At 36.4% G+C, this 24,878-nt stretch overlaps 1 protein-coding gene across 13 annotated transcripts in view; it reads left to right on the top strand.

Moving 5' to 3' along the window:
• The window catches only part of LOC150108741 (uncharacterized), a 189,706-nt gene that overhangs the window by 147,884 nt on the left and 16,944 nt on the right, over positions 1-24,878 (top strand). For 8 of the 13 annotated variants that reach the window (XM_090416198.1, XM_090416190.1, XM_090416192.1 and 5 more), the window contains one exon: positions 12,694-12,876. The exons of 1 other annotated variant lie outside the window; for it this stretch is intronic. The gene's annotated coding sequence lies outside the window, so the exon portion shown is untranslated. Of the gene's footprint in view, positions 1-744; positions 784-835; positions 1,631-12,693; positions 12,877-13,031; positions 13,187-24,878 lie in introns of those variants that run through there. 4 more of the 13 variants (XM_090416200.1, XM_090416202.1, XM_090416201.1 and 1 more) reach the window with 4 other exon arrangements.

Below are 24,878 nucleotides of genomic sequence, written 5' to 3'. Positions count from 1 at the left end.
ATGTTCTGCTAGCCACAATCTCACTCCAAATGGCCTCTTTTCTCTATCCTGCAATTCAACTTCTATTCTCCTTGGCTGTAGCTCATCAGCTATCATCAATACTCCTCCCCCCATTTTATTCTCCCTCTCATTCCTGAACACACTGTACCCATCACATTCAGTGCCACTAGCTATATCATCTACAGTCAGCCATGTTTCACTAATGCCAATAACCTGTGGTCTGGAAGTGCCAATCATGGCCAAAAATCCTTCCTTCTTGTTCCTAATACTCCTAGCATTAGTGTACATGAATTTCAGACCCTCATTAGCCCCATCCTACCGTGATACCTTATACTAACTATCCCATTCTGATTTGTTGTCCTTATTCGCTCGGGCATGTTATACTCATTCATATACTCAACTCCTCCCTAAGGTCTGCATTTACTACTCCTCCCCCCCCCTTAATAAATCTAGTTTCCCTGATTCTGTACATCCACTTCATTCAACAACACTTTTTCAAGTCTCTTTTCTGATATTCTAACTCCTCTGCAGAATTAGTTGCCTTTTAAGTACTGTAATAGCAAGTATTGTAATATTCATACCGAAAGTTGTATTCTCACTAGATTAGATTATTTTCAAAAGTTCAAAAGCAAATGTTATTTACCGACTAAATAATTGTCTCCAGAGGGAATGGGTTTGCAACTAATTTGTCATAATAAAGTAATATTTTTAAAACTAGATGGCGTGTTTCCTTTTGAATGATTGCTTACTTTAAGTGTTATCTGAATCTTTATTCTTATTTTGGTAAGATTCTTTCTCAAGAATTAGCAATTTAAGGAATATGTGTGTGTGTGTCTATGTCTTCCCCATCTTGGCTTCTTATTAAGTGGTCATTATGCTTAACACTCATTATTATGCGTATGATGCAACAAATGTTAAAACCGCTCGCTTTATCCGTGACTGTAACACGAACGTTCATAATGTTGAGGTTTAAATTGTGTTGCGTACTCTTGGAAATGCGCGTGCCCACGATAATGTTATGTGATATATATATATATTGCCGTTCGTGGATGATGCTAAATTTCGCGGAGTAAGGATAGGCATATGATGTTACCGAGTATGAATAATCTCTTGCTCGGACTGATGAGGGGAGAATGCTGTCAAGCACGTAGTTATAATCACTTTGACCAGAGAAGATGAATGATTTTTGTTGGAACTATGCAATAAAAGGTAGAGGAAATAAATATCGGGGGAATGATATTGGATGAAGATTTGAACGTTACCAGAAACATCGGGAAAGTCACATAGAGAATTGCTGCCATAAGGAATTAATACTCTGCTCAGGTATACTCCCTAGATATCTGGGAATAAGGAAATGATAGTGAAGATTTAGAGGAGAGTTACTGGCATTGTCATGAGACTTGCATGTTGGCTTGGAAGGTCAATTTAAAAACTGTTGTTTTCAGAGTTGGCAAATAGGAGGTAGAGAGATGACATGATCGAGATATAAGATGGTAAGAGAAGCCTGTCACTATGATATAGAGAGATACTGTATGAAGGCATAGGGATGGGAAAACAAGTTGAACACTGGTAGCTGTATCTGTGTTGCTGTTACACGTCTGTCCTGAAAATGTCTGTGAAAAAAACATAGGTGAACATTTTTACAATTAAATATCAAGATTTTTCGTGTGTTTCGTATTTTATTGTTATTATGCCACTCATGGTATGCCAATTTTGAAAGTGATAAGGATTTGCAGAGTTGATTAATGAATGTGCTAATGTAAATGTCTTCAAAGCAAGATATTTAAGCTGTTAGATGTAAGAACATCTCCTGATAAATCATACAAAAATAATATTATCATAGTTTGTAGAATATAAGGACCTCTTGTGATAAGTATTGGGTTCTTTGGTAGTCTTGAATAACATATCAGAGCCTGATAGCCATGCCAAGTGTGTCAGTTTGAGAATATTTTCTCGATCCTGACAAATTTTGAATGCCCTCATTTTGAATAAATTAGTTTTACTAGAAAGTTACGACTTTTATTATTATTTTGTTATTTTCATTTATATAGAAGTATGAATTTTATTTTTAATAATATTTTGTATTGTTGATTTTAAAAGCAATGAGTTTTCTCAGTGCTTTTTATTTTTATTTTCTTTTTTTTTTTATATGATAATCCCACCCACCCAGATTATTTATTGTATAGTATATCAGTACCATGGATGAGCAGAAGGTGCATGAAAAAGAAGAAATTTGTTAACATTGGATTTGAAGACTTGTAGATTGTGCTATTTAGGAAACATAAGTGGAAAGAACCAAAATATAGCAGTAGATGGAATGAATGAAGAGAAAAAAAATGTCTTGTAGGTTTGGTGTTGAACTATATATATATATATATATATATGGATATTGAATAGCTACTGCATATGTTTTAATAGATATAGAAGGAAACAGGGAATTACTAATGCAAATGTTGAAGAACACTGATCATGGAAATGTTTGTGGAAGCAAGCAGCAGAAATGAATGTCTACATGGAGCAGTGCAAAGAAATCAGAACTCCTTTGATCTCTTCTTGCAAGAAGGAGGGCATTTATCAAGATCATCCATGCAAGAATTAGAGTAAGAACCAAGTGGAAAAACTTCCAACAACTTTCTCTAATCCAGAGCAGTGCCGCACTCAGGATTTAATCTTCGAGTGGGCCGAGCACTCAAGATTTATTCTTGGGGGGGGAGTTGAGTAGACGATTTTGAGAATACACACTACACATCGCATACGAGCTATGACTGAGCATCTGCAGTGATCACAATACATAATACCCGTGATCTCCTCTGGCCCGGCGCAGGTGAGCGGAGTAGTGCCAAAGCATTACTTCATTCGCTTTGCGTTCATAGCGGCCAGGATTTCCGAGTGCTATAGGAGATTCCCGCCTTATGTGATTGCTAATTCATAAGTAGCCTAGAAATAGAAGACACAACATAAAGTCTGCAAGATTCTCTGACTAAATTGAATAGCTGTTGTAATAGATATGGTATGAAGGTCAGCAATAAAAAGACAAAGACAATGAAAATAGGCAGAATCATTGAAAATGTCAACTGTGTTGTGAATGGAGAACCTGTGGAACAAGTAAAACATTTCAGCTACTTAGGCACAATTTTTACTGAAGATGGTAAACTAAATATAGAAATAGACAACAGAATCAGCAAAGCTGGTATCGTGGGAAGTCAATTGAATAAGTTCATATGGAAGAAGAAAGAAATTAGTCGGAACACTAAATTAGCTGTATACAAGACTGTGTTCAAACCAATTTTAACTTATGGATCTGAGAGCTGGGTCAGAAGTAAAACACTTGACCAAAGACTAGAGACCGCAGATATGAGAGTCCTGAGAAAGATTAGAGGCGTGAACAGATGGCATCAATGGCAATATCATATTAAAAATGAGGATATTAGGAAAGAACTTGACATTGTCAGCATCCAGGAATGCGTTAGCAGAGCTAATCTCAGATGGTATGGTCACTTAAATAGAATGGGAGAGGAAAGATTAGCAAAACAAGTGTTCTCTGCCAGGTTGGCAGGAAAACGACCCAGAGGAAGACCAAGATATAGGTGGATTGATACGGTACAAAGTGCCTTAGACGATAGAAATATAAGATCTGATAATGTTGCAGTCTTGACAAGTAACAGACTGATTTGGAGGAAAATTGTAGATAGGAAGTTAGTAATGATGTAATTTTTTCATGTAGTACTGTCATATCCTGTACACCCCTTGAGGGTACATGGCAGGAATTTGATGATGATGATAATAATAATTTTAATTAGGAAAATATTTTTGGAAAATTTTCTAGTGTTTTTTTCCTTTTTTTTTTGTGGGGGAGGGGCCACTTGGCCTCCTCCCTGGGTGCACCAATGATCCAGAGTATTTTAATAATAAGGTCTGACACCTTTTGGCTACTCGTATATGAAATATGACTTCTGCATTACTTCAACCTTAGTATCACCTCTGAGTCTGGCTTCCACTTTTGAGACATCAATAAAGGTTGACACCAATCTGGGTAGCGATCCTTCCCATAATGCATAGCATTATACATGTCCATAAGGATGTGCGCTTTGCATTATGGGATACTAAGGTAAGCGATGTGAAGTCATTAGTTTCTCTGTATGAGTTGCCCAAGTCCTGAAAATACTTTAGGCACAAACTTTGTTTGCTTACACTTGGATAAAGGATTAAACCAAGTATATAATTTCTTGGTATCTTTAATTTATACTTTAACCAAGTGGAAAAACTTCCAAAACTAGTAGTTTGACAGGCCTATTTCAATCCCACTCTCATGGACGTTCAGTTTCTGCCTTGTGTCTCTTCTACAGATACTTTCATGGACAGTACTCTGCTGAATTGGCCACTTTTATTCCTCCGCTCCCCCTCCAAAAGTCACTGGTAGTGTGCCCCAGAGCTCTGTTTTTGGGGCCATTGTTATTTAATCATCATCATAACACTGCATACAGGTATAGACCACATCTGTTCCGGTCTCATTATCCATCCAATAACCCTTTTTGAGGTCTACCCTGCCTTCTCTTTCCAATTGGCTTATATTTTAGTATTTGTTTAGGGTGTTGGCCATTCGGTTTACATGTTCAATCCATTTTTGTTTATAATTGTTTACATTTTCTTCTATTGATTTTGTTTTTAGTTCTTTTAAAATGTCTTCATTCATTTTTTGATCTAATAATGTGTATTTTGCAGTTCTGCTCATAAATCTCATTTCACTTGTTTTTATTCTTTGCTTATCTTGTTTGTTTATTGCCCAAATTTCTGTCATATAATAATGTGGGTACTGCTCAAGTATTGTATATTTTCAAGCGCGTTTCTTTTTGTACTATATTTGTTATTTAATGGTGTGTGTGTGTAAATGACATTGGAAAGGACTTAAATGGTGATATACAGTTATTTGCGATGATGCAAAGTTGAGGAGAGTTATAAGAAGTAGAGCAGATGTTGTAGCTATACAAGATGACCTAAATAGACTGTCTGAATGGGCCAGTGTGTGGGGATGTCAATTTAATTATTATTATTATTATTACCCCAAGGCCTCATGGAGTCAAAAACTCATCTGGGAGGTCCTTTTATCACACACATCTCATCATACCATGTCTTAAACACACTCAAACTCCTTGCAGACACCACACTCTCAGGCAAGGCATTCCAATCATTCACAACTCTGCACAAAAAACACCTGCCTCTCACTCCCTTACTCATACCCTCTTTATACAGTTTCCAGGGATGACCTCTGGTTCTCCCACTGTTCTCTGTAGAACTTCTCCACCATTGATCCTATAACAACCCCTTACCAACTTGTAGGTCTCTATCATATCTCCCCCTCTTCTTCCTGTCCACTAGCTCTGCAAATTGCATCTTCTCAATCTTTCCTCATTCTCGACATTCCACAGGTCAGAAACTACCTTAGTCAGTCCCCCTTTGGACCCTTTCCAATATCTCTTCATCCTTCTGAAAATCCGGTGACCAAATCTGGGCACAGTAGTCCATGTGTGGCCTAATCAAAGCCTTATACAATGGAACAAGAATCTCCCTACTTCTACACGTCAGTGTCCTCTGCATCATTCCCAGAAGCCTTAGTGTTGTCTTCACAATTTTGGCGATGTGTCCCCTAAATTTTAGATCCTTATCTACTATCACCCCCAGATCTCTTATTTCCTCTACCTCCAACAATATATTCTCACCAAGCATAAATTCTGCATCCCATCTTTGTTTTCCAAATTTTAAAACTTTATATTTTGCGACATTGAACTCGCATCCCCATGTCCTTTCCCCAATCACTCAATTTATTCAAGTCTTCTTGTAAGGCCACAACAGCTTCACTACTCTTTATGGTTCGTCCCAACTGTGCATCATCTACAAACAACTGAATATCTCCATCCAAATCTTCTCCAATATCATTAATATACAAGTTAAACAGTAATGGCCCTAAAACAGACCCCCTAAGGCACTCCACTAGTGACTTTCCTTTTCCTGGATATCGCACCCCCATACACAACTTGTTGATGTATGGGGGTGCATGGAGACTGGTACCTATCAGATAGATAGTCTCCAATCCAGTGCACTAATCTAATATCCAACCCCATCTGCTCTAGTTTGCCTGTCAATTTATCTTGAGATACTGTATCAAAAGCCTTTGCAAAATCTAAGTATATTACTGTGTATCCTTCTCCTCTGTCCAAGGAAGCAGTCACATTATTGTAATAAGTAAGTAGATTACTAAAACATGACCTCCCTTTAGCAAATCCATGCTGTCCATCGAAGATAATAACATTGTTGTCAACCCAACTCTGGATCCTAGTTCTCACAAACTTCTCCAACAACTTAACCACAACACCTGACACACAGATAGGCCTATAGTTTGATGCTTGAGTTCGATCACCTCCTTTATGAAGTGGCACAATCTTGCCCTCCTTCCACTCCTTAGGAACCTGACCAAGTGCAAGACTCGTATTAAAAAAATATGTCAAGGCAGGTGTCAACTCCCTGCCACATTCCTTCAGAATATGCGGTGATATATTATCAAGTCCCACAGCCTTATTTACATCTAGTTTACTCAACTCCCCAAACACCTCTTGCTCACTTACAGTTAGTCTCTCCTCCCCATCATCAACTGCTCTCAATCTCTCCATGAAGTCACATTCACAAGATTGAAAGATCTTTATGAACTGCTCATTAAGTATCTCTACCACACATTCTGCAACAGCTGTCTTTATACCATTTTCTTTATACCAATCAGTGTCATCCTTCCATAATCATTCTTTCTTTTGCTGGCTACATATGGAAAGAACTCCCTAGGATTCTTTTTGGCTTCATTAGCTAACTGCTGTTCATACCTCTCTTTAGCTACTCTCACCAACCAAGTCACCCTCCTTGCCTAGTCTTTGTAGACCTCATGAAATTGGTTACTTCCACTTCTCTTATGCTGCCTCCACAATGCCCTTTTTCTCTGTATCGCATGCTTAATCTCTTTATTCATCCATCTCACACCTAGCTTATTTAACCTTCTCACCCTTGGAATACATTTAGACATTGCATCTACTAGATAGTTTTTGAAAATCCCCCAAGTTGCATTGATCTCTTTTCCAGCTAACTCCTCATTCCACGCTACACCCGCAAGCTGTCTCCTGAGCATTGTAATGCTACAAAATGTAAGGTTTTAAAATTTTGAAAGCAAAGGTGGGATGCAGGGTTTTGGATAGGTTTGGAGGAGGTGATGAAGGATTTGGGGAATGTGGTGGACAGAGACTTGAAATTTCATGTGAGGACATTTTTCTTAAAATTGTAAGGACGACACAGTGGATTATGGGAATGATGCAGAAAACACTGGTGTGAAGAAGTAAGGATGTTTCGATTCTATTGTACAAAACACTTTATATGGATTATAAAGTCTGGCCGTATATGGATTACTGTGCGCAGATTTGGTTGCCATGTTTTCAAAAGGATGATGAGATGTTGGAGAGGGTCCAGAGATGATCGATTAAGATGTTTTCCGATCTCTGGAATGTGAGGACAGATTGAGAGACTGCAAATTACAAAGCCTAGTGGATAGAAGGAAGAGGGGAGACATGATTGAGATGTATAAGTTGGTGAGGGATAATTATCAGATTAACATAGTTGAGATTTTCCATAGGATATCTAGGGACAGGGAGAGAACTAGAAGTTGTACCTGTAAGCTGTATAAGGTGGGTGTGAACAAGGGGATGAGGAGTAGATTTTTTCATGGAGAGTGGTGGGTAGTTGGATTTCATTCCCTGAGAGTGTGGTGAGTGTAGGGACATGAATGCATTTAAGTCGCAGTACGATGAGTTGTGCACATGTGTGTGTGGGATCTCCCACAATGAGTCTCTTGACTCCATGGAGGTCTGTTAATAATAATATTAAAGCCATGCAAGGGAAAGATGTTAGTGGTGCATGGGAGATAGTTAAGGGACATCTAGAGGAAGCAATATTAAATTGTATACCTAAGGTAAGGGTTAATCAGGTAGCTTATGAGTTAGATGGATGAGTAATATCATTAGGCATGAGCTGCAGAAGATGAAGAAAATGCTGTGGAGGGTATATATATATATATATATATATATATATATATAAGGAGAAAGGTGACACTAAACTCATGAACAGTACAAGGCTCAGCAAGAAACGTAACCAGCTTGGTAAGGAAGGCAAAATCAGATTACAGGAAGAATCTAGCTGAGCAGACAAAAAAAATCACAGTGATTCCTTCATTATGTGGCAAGTAATAGGAAGAATGACTGTCGAAGATTAACCTTAATCAGTGCTCATGGCCACAAGGAGACAGAAGCAGATAAAATAGTTCAGTTACTGACTGACCACTTTGCAAGGGTATATCATCCAAGGGACATCTACTGTAACATACTGCTGTAACATGCAACAGATGCTTATGTGGGAATAAAGATGGATGAAATGGAGGTTCTTAGGGTATTACAGCATCTCAATGTAAATACAGCTTTGGGATTAGATGGGATATCAGCTCAGGTTTTGTGAGAATGTACAAGGGAGCTGGAAATGCCTCTGACTAGGCTCTTTAATTTAAGTCTCAGCTCTGGTAGAGTTCCAAGATAGTGAAACAGGGCATAATAATTCCCTTGCATTAGGGAGGTTCTAAGATTGCAGTAGCAAACTATAGACCAATTAGTATTTCAGGTGTGGTAGTAAAAGTACTGAAAAAATTGGTCAAAAAGAGAATTCACAACGCTATGTTGGCCCTCATAAGAATATGATACTGTATGAGGGCTAACATGGCTTTGCGAAGGGTCGGTCATGCCTTAGTAATTTATTAACTTTTTATAAGAGAGTAACAGCTGAGTTAGGTAAAGGAAATGGCTACACAATGAGTCTGCTGGATTTTGCAAAGGCGTTTAATAGAATACCTCATGGAGCTTTTATGGATATTAGAACAAATGGGGATGGATATTACACTGGTTATGTGGATAAGAGGGTGGCTGCTGGACAGATATCAAAAAATGGTATATGGAGGGGCAGAATTGAGGCAAAAAAAAAGTGACTAGTGGTGTGTTATTGTTTAATTTGTACATAAATGATATAGGAAATAACCTGAAAGGAAAGATTCAGTTGTTTGGTGATGATGTGAAATTAAGTAGTAATAGTTAATCAAGGCAATGTGGAGAGGATTGTGGAGAGAATTGCAGGATGATTAATTAAATAGGCTGTCAGTATTAGTGTCAATTTAATGTGGAGAAATGTAAAGTTGTGCATTTTGGGATAAATATATTACAAGCTATGACCACATTGATGGAACTGTACTCCAGGAAATATATGAAGCTAGAGATTTAGTGATGTTGGTAGACAAAGAGTTAAAGTTTAGAGGATATATTGCTAAGTTGCTAATAAGATTACTTGGCTATTGAAGAACACGCTAACAAGTAGAGATAAAGAAGTTATTCCACTTTATAAGGCCTTGATACAGCCACATCTGGATTACTGCACTCAAGTCTGGTCACCTGGATTGCTTGGAGAAGGTTCAGAGCTGAATGACCAAAATGGCAAGTTGGAAGATGTTCACTATGAGGATAACATTGAGGGTGTGTGAATTGCAGAAGTTGGTTGATAGGAGAAAAATATGGGATATGATAGAAACATTTTAGCTGCTTCAAAGGCTTTATAGGATTGGTGCAGGGGAAATGTTTTAGTACTTGGCTGGAGGAGCCAACCAAGAGGTCATCCCTGGAAGTTGAATAAAGATGTAGTTAGTAGAGGTGTGAGGACTAGATTTTTTGCTTGGAAAATTGTGAATGAGTGGAATGGGTTGCCAGAGTTAGTTCTGAATGCTTTGTCTGTTAACCCTGTGGAGGTCACGGCTGATCTGACAGATACAAACCAATTGTTTGATATAAATATTCTTACACATATCCAGTGTATAGCATGGAGGTCATGAGTAGCTGGGCATGCATATGTTATGAGTGATATTCCTCACTCTTCATGCAGTCAGTTTTGGTTTAACACCTGTTATGTAAAGGTGTGTGATAGTTCATAGTAAATTGTATCCGAGAGAAACCGTGATCTCCGATGTCAATATAGTATTGGTTTAGTTGTTTTTTATTATTATTTATTAGTTGAAAATGGCTGGAAAAATATATCAATTGGATAATCCATCAGATGTTGAAGAGATTCAGCGATTTTGTTACTCAAGTTCGATGATGAGAATGATAGAGTATCTGAGAGATACCGTGAACTCCGATGTCAGTATAGTATTGGTTTAGTTGTTTTTTTTCTTTATTTCTTTGTTCAATAATTTCCAGATTGTAACTGAAAATATATAAACCATCGTACTATATTTGCAGTTTTTTTTTTTTTTTTTTTAAGTTTTATCGCATTTTAGCACATACTAGTAATGAATGTACCTCAGATACACGTGACCTATTCTGCAATTTTTTTGACCGCAACCTCTGCAGGATTAATGGTTCAAGGAGATAGATTGCGTGGATAATTTGGGTCTCCTGTGATGAGTCTCCGGACTCCATGGAGATGCCATAAATAATTATATTATTATTATTGTATGCAGACACCTCCATGGTGTCCGAAGACTCATCGTGGGAGACTCAAATCAACCATCATACACACAAATCCTATCAAACCTCTCCTTGAATCTATTCACCGTCAGGGAACTTGCAACTAATTCTGGCAATCCATTCCACTCGCTCACTCACCACTCTTCAAGCACAAATCTGATCTGCACACCCCCACTAACCACACTCTTACACAACTTCCACGGATGGCTCTCTAGTTCTCTATTTGTCATATATTAAAAAATATCACTTGCATCAATAATAAAACTCCTTTAATATCTTAAAAGTTTCTATCATGTCCCCTCTTTTCCGCCTAGCAACTAAACTTTGACCCAAAAACCTTCAACCTATCCACGTAGGTAATATTCCACAGAACAGAACTGTCACCATCTTGGTCACTCGTCTCTGAATCTTTTTGACCACCTCTTGGTGCCCAAGAAACCAGGTGACCTAATCTGGGTGTGTGTGTAGTCAAGATGTGGCTGAATCATAGCCTTTTAAAGAGGGATAATAATTTCCTTATCTTTACTTGTTAGCATGTTTTTCAAATCCAAATAATTCGATGACTATTTTATCAACTTTTGCAATATGCCCTCTGAACTTTAACTCTTTGTCCACCATTATCCCGAAGTCCCTAGCCCCATCAATTTCCTGCAAACCAGTACCATTAGTGTGATACACCATGTGCAACCTTTTCAACTCGAAGTGCATAACCAACATTAAATGGACACACATTATCCTTTGCCCACAGTGCCAATTTATTTAAATCATCCTGCAGGATATCTACATCACCTTTATCAACTATTGCTCTCCCCAGTTTTGCATCATCAGCAAACAACTGAATATCCCCCTATTAAATCTTTTCCTATGTCATTGATGTACAAATTAAAGAGTGGTGGCCTTCTGCCGAACCCTGAAGTACTTCCCAGTCACCATCATTCTCCTAGACTCAACTCCACCATATACTACTCTCTGGTGTGTTTGTGTGTCCTCAGCCATTCTCCTGTCCATGCTACTAGCCTCCTATCCATTCCCATCCTCCCCAGTTTTTGTAATAGCTTTCCATGTGGTATTCTGTCAAATGCCTTGGCAAAGTTGAATAGTATCATGGTGTAGCCATTACTTTTATTCAATTCTACTGTCACTGTTATAAAATATGACTGACAGATTCATTGAAGTTTCAAAATCTTGACCATTGTGTTCTATACAGTATGTATACAGCTAAGCTAGATAGAGAAAGCAACATTAATCTGAAGATGGCATGTTATATGCACTTTATCCTGCCCTATGGGTGCAGGGGGGGGTTCAATTTTTTTATATTTTGCAAAAAAAAAACTATTAATTACCTGATGGATAAGTGACTTTGTTTTGTTTGTATATCATTAAAAAAAAAAGTGAAAATGCAGGTTAAAATTAATGATGTACAAGATGACTTAATGCTGTTAAATAAGTGAAACAGTTTTTCATCTGTATTATATAAGTGCTTCAACTCTCATCATAAAACTTATAAAATAGAACGATTTACTCTAGCAAGTATTTCCTGGTAATGGATCAACCAACCTTTGCTGGCAAAGGTTGATCGATTGGTAGAGCCTCTGCTACTAATGGCTCGCAAAAAGTTAAGCAAGTTTGAGCACAGTTAGTAGTTGGAAGGGATTCAGTCGTTCAATGCTGTTGGCACATTCTCCCTCGATGAGTCTTTGGACTCCCTGGAGGTGTCACATAATAATAATAATAATGGATGAGAATCATGTTTTCACTTAATTTGAATAAATAATTCACTACATATGAAGTAACCACACTTTGGTTACACTTGTGTATACTATTTTGTCTGGGTTTCTTGGTATGTGCAGCATATGCTTATGGAAATACATAGCAGTTCTCATTCAACCCGTTGTAGTTAGCTCATGCCAAGAACAAGGTTACCAACCTGATTTGTATTTGTACATGTTTATATATAAAAAATAAATATCATGCTGTCTTTTTAAATTGTTCTTTCATATTTTGCAGCCCTTACATTTATCCTGAACATTTTTCTTTGTGATACAGTATGTAATTTTAATCCATAGATTGCATAGACTTTTTTCTTTTTTTTTTTTTTTCTTTATAGGAAATGTGCCTTCTCTCCCAGTTATGTAGCAAATTAATGGCCTAATTCCTGTTTTTTTGGTGGATTTTTGCTGGTGGATAGTTAAATTTGAAATGGGATGCTTGTTCTCAAAAAAGAAACACGAAATTTGCAGTAGCTAAAATTAGATTATCTGTTCATAACAAGCAAGACATTTATTTTACAGTATGTATATTCATTTGCTTTCTCTGTTATTGACATTCATTTTTGCAGATTCTTTTGATGAGCTATGAAATGACCTAATCAGGAAACTGGTAGTGGGAGAACCCAGGATTGGCACACAAAACAAGCAAGGGTGGAATCTCTATAGTGTGTCATTTTCTCTCTCTCTCTCATGTACAGTAATCTACCATTTATCCAGCCTTCAGGACATTGGTTCTTCAGTTAACTGATCCGACCCATGTATGTCACCTGACTTATAGTGGAGCACCATGTAATTGTATTTCACTTACCGTACGCTTCCATTCTCAGAACTGTAAGTTGCCTTCCCACTGAGGTTGGATAAACCGTAGATTGCTATATATATGTCATTTGCTATTTTTTTGCTGAAAGAACATCTACTGTTCATTCAGCAGAAGATGATTGTTTATTTAAATAAGTAGGATAATATCTTATTTAGTAACTGTAGAAATTCTATTCCCGTCTTGCCATGTGCCCTTCCATCCCTCCAGTCTGTGTCCCCACAATAATTGCTGCACTCCTCTGCTGATTTGCCAATGCATGCCATCCACATCTTTGTGTTCTTCCTCCACTCCTCCTCCTTAGGACTGTAGCAGCAATCAGCAGTATCTTTTGTGCTGACTTCTGCCTCTAATGAGCTGTCTCCCTCAATTCTGAAATCCTCCTTAACTTTTAAAGTTGGTTGTATTTCTTCAGCTGTCATCAGTAATATATCCTTCCCTTCTTGTTGCCTCTCTCTCTCTCTACTCCCTGAAAATACAATGCCCCTTACATTCTCTCCCTGTAAAGATATCAAGTTAAACTTGCCAGGAAATTATATTGTTTAATTCTTTAACCAGGTATAAGTGAACAGTTTGTGCATGAAGTATCTTCACAACTGGGCTACTTGTATGTGGAGGCTAATGACTTCACATCAGTTGCCTTAGTATCCCACAATGCAAAGCACCCACCCATGGACATATTTTAATACTACCTTGGTAAAGGGCGAAACCAGTCTGTGTAGTGGCTCTTCCCATAATGCATAGCATTAGATGTCCACAAGGGGAACGTGTTTTGCATCATAGGATACTAAGGCAATTGGTGTAACGTTATTAGTCTCTATATACACAAGTAGCCCAGTCGTGAATATACTTCATGCATAAACTTTGCATAAAGAATATAATTTCTTGGCAATTTTAATTTAAATTATAACCAAGTGAAAAAAACTTTCTATAAAAATATCAAATAAGACTTCTGTCAACCAAGTCTTTCTGTTGCCAATAATTTTGCTATGTCAAGCTACCCAATGCCAGAAATGTCTCCTCTTTATTTCTGATGTTTCTAGCATTCTTTTAGATGCATTTCAACCTCCCCTTGGGTCCACAATTACCCTTGTGTGATGTAATTATCAATCCATTCAGCAAATTTTGGAACTAAACTACACTCGGCCTTGCATAGTCATTCTGTGCTGCCCATTTTCCCCAGGAGTGGCTGGATACAGTCTTGACTACGTTCCCCTTAACACTTCTATTTGTTTTTTGATTTTGCACTTTCAACTTGTTACTGTGTAACACTTTCTAAAAATCTAACTCCAAATCAGTGCTATCCATCAGGCATATACAAGTCCTTTCATCCATCAAATTCACTCAAGATCTCTATAAACTACATACCCTTCCTCCTGCACAATCTTCTCATTGACTCATTTGCAATCCTAGCCTTTCTTCTCAATTAATTCCTATCATACTGTGATAGTAGACTCATCTTTACTTAACCACTCTTCTTTTTCATTTCTTTTATATCCTTTCTCATTGCATATTTCTTGCCTGCTTTTGGAAAGCAAGAATGATTCGAATACTCTCTGCATACTGACAGCTTTGCTAACATCCTTGATCTTTGCACCTGGGAAACATGCTTTTGCTACTTTCTTATCAAGTACATTTCTTATTGTGGAATCTCCATAAAATTCTCCCCCCCCCCCATTTTCAGTTTCTCACTCTTGCATGTACTCATTTTTCCTTTCATTCTCCTTCCTGCTGCAGCAAATGCTTTTCAAGTTGCTTGAGTTTACATTTTTTCCTGTGAAGGATTCTGCATAAACATGCTCTTTCTCTCCTCTCTGTCATCTCATTTTTCACATTACCTTCAACTACTTTCATTCTTATTTCATTCATTATTGTTTGCTCCTTCATCTATGCTCTCTATGAACACTCAATATGATCATTAGCATTTCTCACTTCAGTTTCTTGCTTCTGACATGTCTTGCACTTGCTCACTAAACATTTCCATACTTCACTCTTGCTTTCATACCACAAGCAGGTTACTTATTACCTTGTAATGAGTAACCTTAAACACACTATGCTGAGCTACTCATTACCAAGTTACCAATTTGTAACTTGGTAATGAGCACCAGTGTGTTCCAGACAATAACTCGTGCTTAATTATTGTCTGGAACACATTTCAATTTTGAGTTACAGAAATAACTATCAGCAAATGAACATTTTTAAAGACATTCTTCCTTACTCCATAGTTGGTTTAATAATTTATTTCATTCATTGTAACAATAATATTCATTTTCCTACAACAAAGGGTGTGTTGGTATCATCTGCCAACTAACTTTTACTAGCTAGATTTTTCACTGCCACAATAGTAATGGCTGTTATATCGAAATTTATTAATAACACTTGCATGGCTCAGATTAGAATGGAAATTGAAAACATTAATTTTTAATGTCTAAGACAGGGGTGAAGTTGGGCCAGGGCGATGCTCTGGTAATTTTTTGAAACTATCAAAATTTTTTCTTCTTCTTCTTCTTCCTCCTAACATGGAATATAGGCCATGTGGCCTGTTCCGGTCTCATGCCATCTCTTTCTTGGTCTTCCGATTCTTCTTTTTCCACTTATTTTGTATCTGTATAATATTTTTGGTAGTCTGCTGTTGTCCATTCGATTTAAATGTTCTAGCCATTTTTGTTTATACTGTCTTATGTAGTAATTAATTGGTTTGATTTTTAGGGATTGTAAGATTTCTTCATTTGTTTTGTGGTCCCACTTGGTATATCCAGCTGTTTTTCTGAGGAACTTCATTTCTGCTGTTTGAATTCGTTTTTCATCTTTCCTTTTCATGGTCCATGTTTCGCTTCCGTATAGTAGAGTTGGTTTTGACAAGACATTATATAGTCTGATTCTAGTGTGTTTTTGTACCATTGATGGCTTAAATATACTGTTTATTATGCCATTTACTTTGACAAAGTTTGATATTTTAGTGTCTGTCTTTTTCTTCTTCGTATGATAGATCACATCCCAAGTATCTGAAAGTGTTTACTTGTTCTAGTATTTTATTATCTATCACTATTTTACTTCTTATTGGGTTTTCTCCTTTGAATGCCATTGTTTTTGTTTTTTCTTTGGATATTGTCATATTATATTGCTTTGAGATATCATTTAATGATTTTAATGATCTTTGTAAGTCATCTTCTGATGTAGCTAATACTATTTGATCATCTGCAAATAGTAGTGTATCTATCTTCATTTGCGGGGTCATTTGTATACCAAATGGGTTATGCTGTTTCCAGATTGTTAATATTTCATTTATATATATATATATTGAAAAGCAGAGGTGAGAGGGTACATCCTTGTCGTACTCCTCTTGATATATCTTTCCATTCTGAGGTGTGTTCTAATTTAACTGCTATTTTATTTCCTGTATATATTTCTTGAATAGATTGTAAAAGTTGGTTTGGTATGTTTAAATTGGTTAATATTTTAAACAATTTTTGTCGACTAATTTTGTCAAAAGCTTTTTCATAATCAATAAACGCCACATATGTTTCTTTTTGAAATTCTCTTCTCTTTTCTATTAATAATTTTAAAGTAAAAATTGGCCTGTGTAGCTCAGTGGATGTGGCGTTTACACACCACCGCGCTTGGCCGCACGAAGGAAGTCTTGGTTTCGAGTCTAGTCGGCGACTAGAGGAAATTTTTCTAAGCCTTTTTTCGACCGGTTCCCGAGTTAGTCGATCTCTGGCACGGGCAAGCAGGTTTTTCCTCCCGGAAACTCGGGTTTTTCGTCCTGTAAACTCAAGAAAATCGACCGTAGAACCCACATTATTTCAGACATTAAATATATTGTGTTAGGGTTAGGGACCACAAGATGACGGCACATTTGAGCCGTCTCTCTTCACTGCGTACCGCTTAATTAGTGATAGCCTTGGGCCATCTGTCTCTGATTGGGTACCAGTGGAGATTGAACTGCCTACTCAGTCTCCAAAAGTTAGATAGGGCTAAATGGCCTCGCCTACTCCCGTATACGGGAATAAAAAGGCGTTAGCTGATTTTTGAAGTAAAAATTGGATCTATGCAGGATCAGCCTTTTCGGAAGCCATTTTGTTCTTCTAGTAATTTGTTTTCTACAATGCTGCTTAGTTTCTCTTTTAATATTCCTGCATATATTTTATATCCTGTATTTACCAGGCTAATTCCCCTATAATTATTGCAATTGTCTTTATTTCCTTTTTTATAGATTGGGATGACCAGTGCTTTTTTCCAAGAGTTAGGGGTTTTTCCGGACATCCAAACCATATTAAAAAATTTCAAAAGTCTTTCATTAAATTTTTCACCTGCATTTTTGTAGAGTTCTATATTTATATTGTCTTCTCCTGGCGTTTTCCTATTTTTCATCTTCTTTATTATATTTTTCAGTTCTAACATTGTGATATTTTCTATTAAGTCATTCTTTGTCTTATAAAAAAATTTTAATTCATTGTTCTTATCTGTCCAGAGATTTCGGAAATAGGTCACCCATTTTTCTACATCTATTGTTGGGATTTTTATCTTTTCTTTTATTTCTTTATTCATGTATTTTATTACTTTATAGGTTTTGGGTTGTGGTTTAAATAAATCCTTTTCTAGTTCTGTTACGAAATTGTTCCATCTTTCTCTATGTTTTTTCCTTACTTCTCGTTTTGCAATTGCACTATTTCTTTTATACTCTATTTCTGCTTCTATTGTTTTGGAATTTAGCCATTTCTGGTAACTGTCCTTTTTGGTTTTTATTATATTTTCTATTTCTTTGTTCCAGTCTCGTAGTCCTCTTTTTCTAATCCATTTGTGCTTTATTCCTAAGGTTTCTGTTGCTGCTTTTGTGAGAATTTGTTTCAAATTTTCCCATTCATCTTCTATGTCCCTTGATTCATGTGTGGTTTCTGTTTTTAAGTTTGTGCATTTTTGATATTGTAGTCTAACTTAAGGATCCTGTAATGAAGAAATTTTGTAGCTTGGCTGGTAAGAATTTTCAATTCTGTGTGTTTTTAGCCACTTTGGTTTAAAACGAATTTTTGCTGATACCAATAATGATCAGAGTTTAATTCAAAGCCTCGATATGCTCTTATGTCTAAAATTAACTCCGCTAATTTAAAATTTGTGATAACGTAGTCGATTACTGATTTGTATCCTCTGGCTGACCAAGTATATTTATGTATTTCCTTGTGTTTAAACTTGTGTATCAAAATATTTCCTTGTGTATCAAAATTTTTAAATTCATTATAATAAATTATAAGAATGAGACTTATAATGCATTTCCAGCTTTCGGTCAAAAAATAGCAGCTTGCCGCTTTTGTCATTTTCGTTTCAGAAAACAAGGCAATCTCTGCCATATGGGCGTCGCAATAATAATAATAATGCCGTGCTTCGTGCTCTGGATTTTTATTTCCAAGGTAGAGCCCTGGCACTATTTCTTTTAGGACTACACCCCTGGTCTGAGACCGAATTGTAGTATTTGTTTTAAAAAATTAAAAATTGGGTTTCATAGTGTACTCATTCATTTTCTTTATTCATATCTTTTGATTATTTTATTGAAGAATCCATAACATTTAAATATTATGGATTCTTTGGGATCATGAAAGGTCAATGATGACCTAAAAATTTCAAAATTTTGTGAAATGGTGACTTTGAACTCTCACTGATAATCTGTTATTCACAATATGTATATGCAATTCTTACACAAATGTCTTTTAATGCTTATATATCAGTGGCGTTGGGTGTACTGTCGTGTGGCTTATGCACCCCGTGCTACAAAATTCAAGTCATTTTGACTGTATGATTGCATTTTTATCGATGTATAAAAGTTTTAAGAGTGCATAGCACATCTGCACTCATTTTAATTAGTCCAATGCAATTAATTGTATTTGAATGCTTTATCAATTAATTGTAACCAAATCTGTCTAGAGTGGGGGATAGTGTGTTTATTTAAGATATATTAGAAAACAATAATAAAGGAGAATGCTATATTTGGTTGGTATATTTTTGATTTACTCAAAAATATACCAACTATACTCAAGTATATACCAATATACTTTACTAGTCAATTTACTATAAATATAATAGTAAATTTGGAAGAGGAGGATGAGGCTTACCTCCTTTGACTACAATCATACAATATGAAAAAGCTCTGGATAACGCTGTTTCTCATTGTAAATATGGGCAAAAAAGTTATAAATTATTTATAGAAAATTATATATTATATAATTTTTTATGTCTATATTGGTGTCCTAAACACATCAGTTCACACTTCACATCCAAAACAGACGACACTCAGAAAACAAAATCGGCAACTCATGACAAATGACAATGTTTAGTTGGACTGGTTGACAAAATAACCAATCAAGTCCACTGATTTCTGGGTGCTATTGTCTGTGCACACCCTGCCTTGCCTTCTGGGTGGTTTAAAACCACTGGAACACTAAGAATTTAACCTGCTGTGCCATCTGTACGTCTGTTCAAAGGGCTCAAAGGTGTCTGTATTTGTGACCGCACACCCAGGCTATTAACACAAATGTGATGCAGTGTTTATCTCCATTGAAAAGTGTCCTCTTCATGAAGCATTAGTATATCATGTTTAATATTAGGAATCACGTGAAACCAGGAAACAATTAGGGGAGTCTTTAACAAAAATAAATGCAAAAATATAATATTGATGATATTGCTATTCTGTGGACTTAGCACACCCAGAATATACGTTCCTTTTTTTTTTTTTTTGTGTGTCTGTGTGTTGTTCATAGGTTTAATTATTTCATAATGTTTTATGGTATAAACAACTTAAAACAGTAGAGCAATAAGACAAATAAATATAATTTATTAAACTCATGAATATTTTGCTGTTTTTCTAACCAGCATCATCAAGCACAATTATAACTGTAATAGGAACACAGCACTAAATTACCCTAGGTAATTGAGGAAAACAATTTAAATTGTGACCACAACAGAACTAGGGTCCTTACATGGAACTAACATTCCAGGATCCTTACATGGATCCTGGAATGTTGGTGTTGGTTGTTTAGATGTGTTAAAAAAATTATTGAGAGTATCAAAGCCATTTGGCCAAATGGAGAACTCTCATCTTCTTAGTGCAACCATACAGTAGATCTGTATGGTTACACTAAGAATGGAATTTAGAGCTTTCTCTTCAAGTCTCCATAAAGTAGTTAGCTAAGGATGGGGGAAGAAAGCATAGAACCCATGGCTGTCCCTCTTCATTTGTAGAATTTTCTTTGACATGCAAAATTCAGCTTCAGATTATATTCATAATTATGAGTTATGATAGAAGTTAAAACAGCAATCCTTTCTTTTAGTGTTGCACGGTGATCAGCATTCATTTTAGAAATTATGGACTTTACAACCATATTATAAATAACTCTTTTAATTTCCCGACGTTTCGATCTTCATATTAAGATCATCATCTGGAGCCATATACGCATATACAGGACAAGCTGGGTTACATTACATACAGTAAGCTAGAGAAACGATGATTTGATCACAGGTTATTCTACTGGCATGACCTCTAGTGGGGAAAAAAAATTAGAAATTAATTATTTAGAAACTACATCAAGCTAAATTATATTTATGATAACATGAGCATTCTTTTTTATAGATAGTTTTCTTTTGCTAACAATGATGTCTTATTTTTATCATTACAATTGTTATTTTTGATTTAGGATCCTGGATTATCTACATCTACAGTCCTGTTTATTGTTACTCTTAAAGAGGAAGGTTCCGTGGGTCGAATATGTGCCTTCCATATGTTTGGGATTTTTAGACCATCATTATTGCTCAGATTGGAGTGGTTGATAATAATCTCACAGGCTTCCTTAAGTTTGCATTCATTCCATGTTTTGATGTGATATAAACAGCTAGTGCTTTATTCAAAGTTTATTTTTCACTTGGTTAGAGTAAAATAAATTTAGTTTAATCCTTTATCCAAGTGTGAGCAAACAAAGTTTGCACCTGAAAGTATCTTCAGGACTGGAGTAAGGTGGTACAACACCAGGGCAACTCGTTGCAAAGGTGGAGCAAGCTACCAACTGGATAGCCGGTGCTTTACTAGTCAATTCTATGTAAGGTGTCCAGGGCATGATCAGAAAGGCCAGCTTCACCATAGTTATTATATTTAATGTGTCGTTTATGTTCTTTTTGTCTGATAGGAATTGTGCATCCTGTTTCCCCTATATGTGGTATGTTACAGGTGCAATAAATACAATATACTCCGGGGTGGGCCAGCAGAGGGAGTGGGTCTTTGGATGAGTTGAGTAAGCTTTTTAATTTTGCAGGAGGTTTAAAGGCTGGCTTTCAGGTTATATTTTTATAGTATTCTGTTTATTTTATCTGATGTCCCTTTAATGTTAGGAATGGCTATAGTTTTATTGTAGTCTGGTTTACCTTTGTTTTTTGAGGTCTTGTAGAGAATTTTGTTAATAGTGTTTTGGCTGTAACAATTTTTTAGAAAAGTATTGCTGATAACTTTACATTCGTCTTTCAGTGCATGTTCATTGGAGCAGATCTTTTTTTTTTTTTTTTTTCATTAGAGGTCAGGCGAGTAGAATAACCTGTGATCAAATCATTGTTTCTCTAGCTTACTGTATGTAACGTAACTCAGCTTGTCCTGTATATGCTCCAGATGATGATCTTAATATGAAGGTCGAAACGTTGGGAAATTAAAAGAGTTATTTATAACATGGTTGTAAAGTCCATAATTTTTAAAATGAATTAAAAGAACAATCTTTATTTATCTTGTGTGAGGTATTCCTTAAGAAACACACCTAATCCTGATATATATATATATATATATATCATCATCAAATTCCTGCATTTACCATCAAGGGGTGTACAGGATATGATAGTACTACATGAAAAAATTACATCATTACTAACTTTCTATCTACAATTTTTCTCCATATCAGTCTGTTACTTGCCAAGACTCCAACATTATCAGATCTTATATTTCTATCGTCTAAGGCACTTTGTACCGTATCAATCCACCTATACAGGGTGTTCGGGATAAATTTGACAGTTTCGTAAGGAAAAAGAAAATCTTCTTTGTATCTATTAAATTTAATGAATTGACAAAAAAACATTACAGGCAGAGTTAATTACAATACTATCAACAAGATTTACTCAAAATAACCACCATTAGCATCGATCACAGCTTCAATTCTGCTTCGGAACCTCGAACAAGCTGATGCTACAGTCTCCCTGGGAAGGGCTGCAAAAACTGTTTTAATTTTATCCATTAACTGGGCTTTTGTATTACTGGAAGTGCGATTGGTGTCTTTTTCAACTGCGCCCCATACAAAATAATCCATGGGGTTAAGGTCTGGGGAGTTTGGAGGCCAAACATTTGGACTGGTGAAGTCGTAGAAATTTTCAGACAACCATTTTTGACTTTTCCCAGAGGTGTGGCAAGGGGCCGAATCCTGCTGCCATACATACGGCCTACCATTGGCTACCCTTGTTATCCAGGGCTTGACTACAGTTAGCAACTCCACGAACAAAGCCCGAATTCCAATGCCAGGGTTCTTCAACACCTGTTCCTGCAGATTTGCGAGGAATTCTGCTGTACGAACGCAATCAGATCGTCTGCTAGGGATCTTTCTTCTTGCTACATCCTTGTAGTCACCATTGCAAGTCTCTAGTTCATGCCTGATTGTTTTTACTGTATTCAGGGAGCATTGGGCAGCAGTCGTAATATCCTTATTTTGATGGCGGGCACGAATCATCATGATACAAGTTATTCTCTTCCATGATTCAGGTGGGTTCCAGCTATCCATCCTTTCTGACATCTTGTATATGAATGAAGAAGGGTCCAAACTTTTAAATGAAGAGAAGTGTGTGTTAATACATGTAACTTACGGAAAAATATAATTAATTATAAATATGTCAAATTTATCCCGAACACCCTGTATCTTGGTCTTCCTCTGAGTCGTTTTCCTGCCAACCTAGCAGAGAACACTTGTTTTGCTAATCTTTCTTCACCCATTCTGTGTAAGTGACCATACCACCTGAGATTAGCTCTGCTAATGCATTCCTAGATGCTGACAATGTCAAGTTCTTTTCTAATATCATCGTTTTTAATATGATATTGCCATTGATGCCATCTGTTCATGCTTCTAATCTTTCTCAGGACTCTCATATCTGCAGTCTCTAGTCTTTGGTCAAGTGTTTTACTTCTGACCCAGCTCTCAGATCCATAAATTAAAACTGGTTTCAACACTGTCTTGTATATAGCTAATTTAGTGTTCCAACAAATTTCTCTCTCATTCCATATGAATTAATTCAATTGACTTCCCACCATACCAGCTTTGCTGATTCTGTTGTCTATTTCTATATTGAATTTACCATCTGTCTTCACTAAAAATCGTGCCTAAGTAGCTGAAATGTTTTACTTGTTCCACAGGCTCTCCATTCACAACACAGTTGACATTTTCAATGATTCTGCCTATTTTCATTGTCTTTGTCTTTTTATTGCTGACCTTCATACCATATCTATTACAACAGTTATTCAATTTAGTCAACGAATCTTGCAAACTTGTAGCGGATTTATTTAGCAGTATAACATCATCCGCAAAAAGCTGACATTAACATCTCCAATTTTGATATCATGTTTAATACCACTTTCCTTCATAATGTGATCGATGTAGATTATGAATAAGAGAGGGGATAATGTACATCCTTGTCTCACACCATCTTCCTGTATTTCCTTCAATTCTAACTGCTGACTTACAACTCAAATAAAGACTAAGTATTGCTTGATATAATGCCCCATTCACACCATATAACTGTAGTGTATTGAATAGCTTCTCTCTTGCACCTGTCTTGTGTCTTTTCCAGATCGACAAAACTTAAATACAGATCTTTGTTATATTCCCATGCTTTCTCAACTATTTGTCGTAAAGTGAAGATCTGATCCTGACAGCCTCTATTTGGCCAGCTTGTTCTTCACCAAGCTTTTCTTCCACAATTCTTCTCAACCGTTTCTCAAGTATACTTGCATAGATCTTGCCAGGAACACTGAGTAGGGAAATACCTCTGTAATTCTCACATTCAGTTTTATTTCCCTTTTTATATATGGGTACTATGAGAGCTCTACTCCAATCATCGGGGATTCATCCCTCTGTCCAGGCTTTCTGAACTATGCAGTGCTGCCACTGTAAGACTCTTATACCACCATACTTTAGCATTTCTGGTCGAATATCATCTACTCCTGCTGCCTTTCCACATTTCAAGCCTTTGATGGCTTTTTTCTACTTCAAGTATGGATATGTATTCCTGATTGCATGTCTGGTCAGTGTTTTTTACCACTGTGCTGTCATCACTGCTTGTTTCATTTAGCAGTTTTTCAAAGTATTTACTCCATACTTCAAGGATATCTTTCTTTTCTCCCGTTTTCATGTCACCTTTATCATCTCTAACTCCTTTTACAGCACTCTTTCCTCCATTCCTAAGCTTCTTCAACAACCTCCAGAATATTTTGTCACCTTCTTGGTATTTATTTTCTATATTCTTGCCAAAGTCCTCCCATTACTTTTGTTTAGCTAGTTTTACACAGTGTTTAGCATTCTTGCATTTGTCTCTGTATTCTCTAATAGCACAAGCTGACTTATTTGACAGGAATGTTTGATATGCTTTTTTCTTTTCCTTCACTACCTCTTTAACTTCCTGTGTCCACCAGGGAGTTCTGAT

This window comes from Typopeltis vanoorti, chromosome 3 (genome assembly GCF_054136105.1).
Source record: "Typopeltis vanoorti isolate ZY-2024b chromosome 3, IOZ_Tvanoo_1.0, whole genome shotgun sequence".
NCBI classification, from domain to species: Eukaryota; Metazoa; Arthropoda; class Arachnida; order Uropygi; family Thelyphonidae; genus Typopeltis; species Typopeltis vanoorti.
This window is presented reverse-complemented; position numbering and strand designations above follow the sequence as displayed.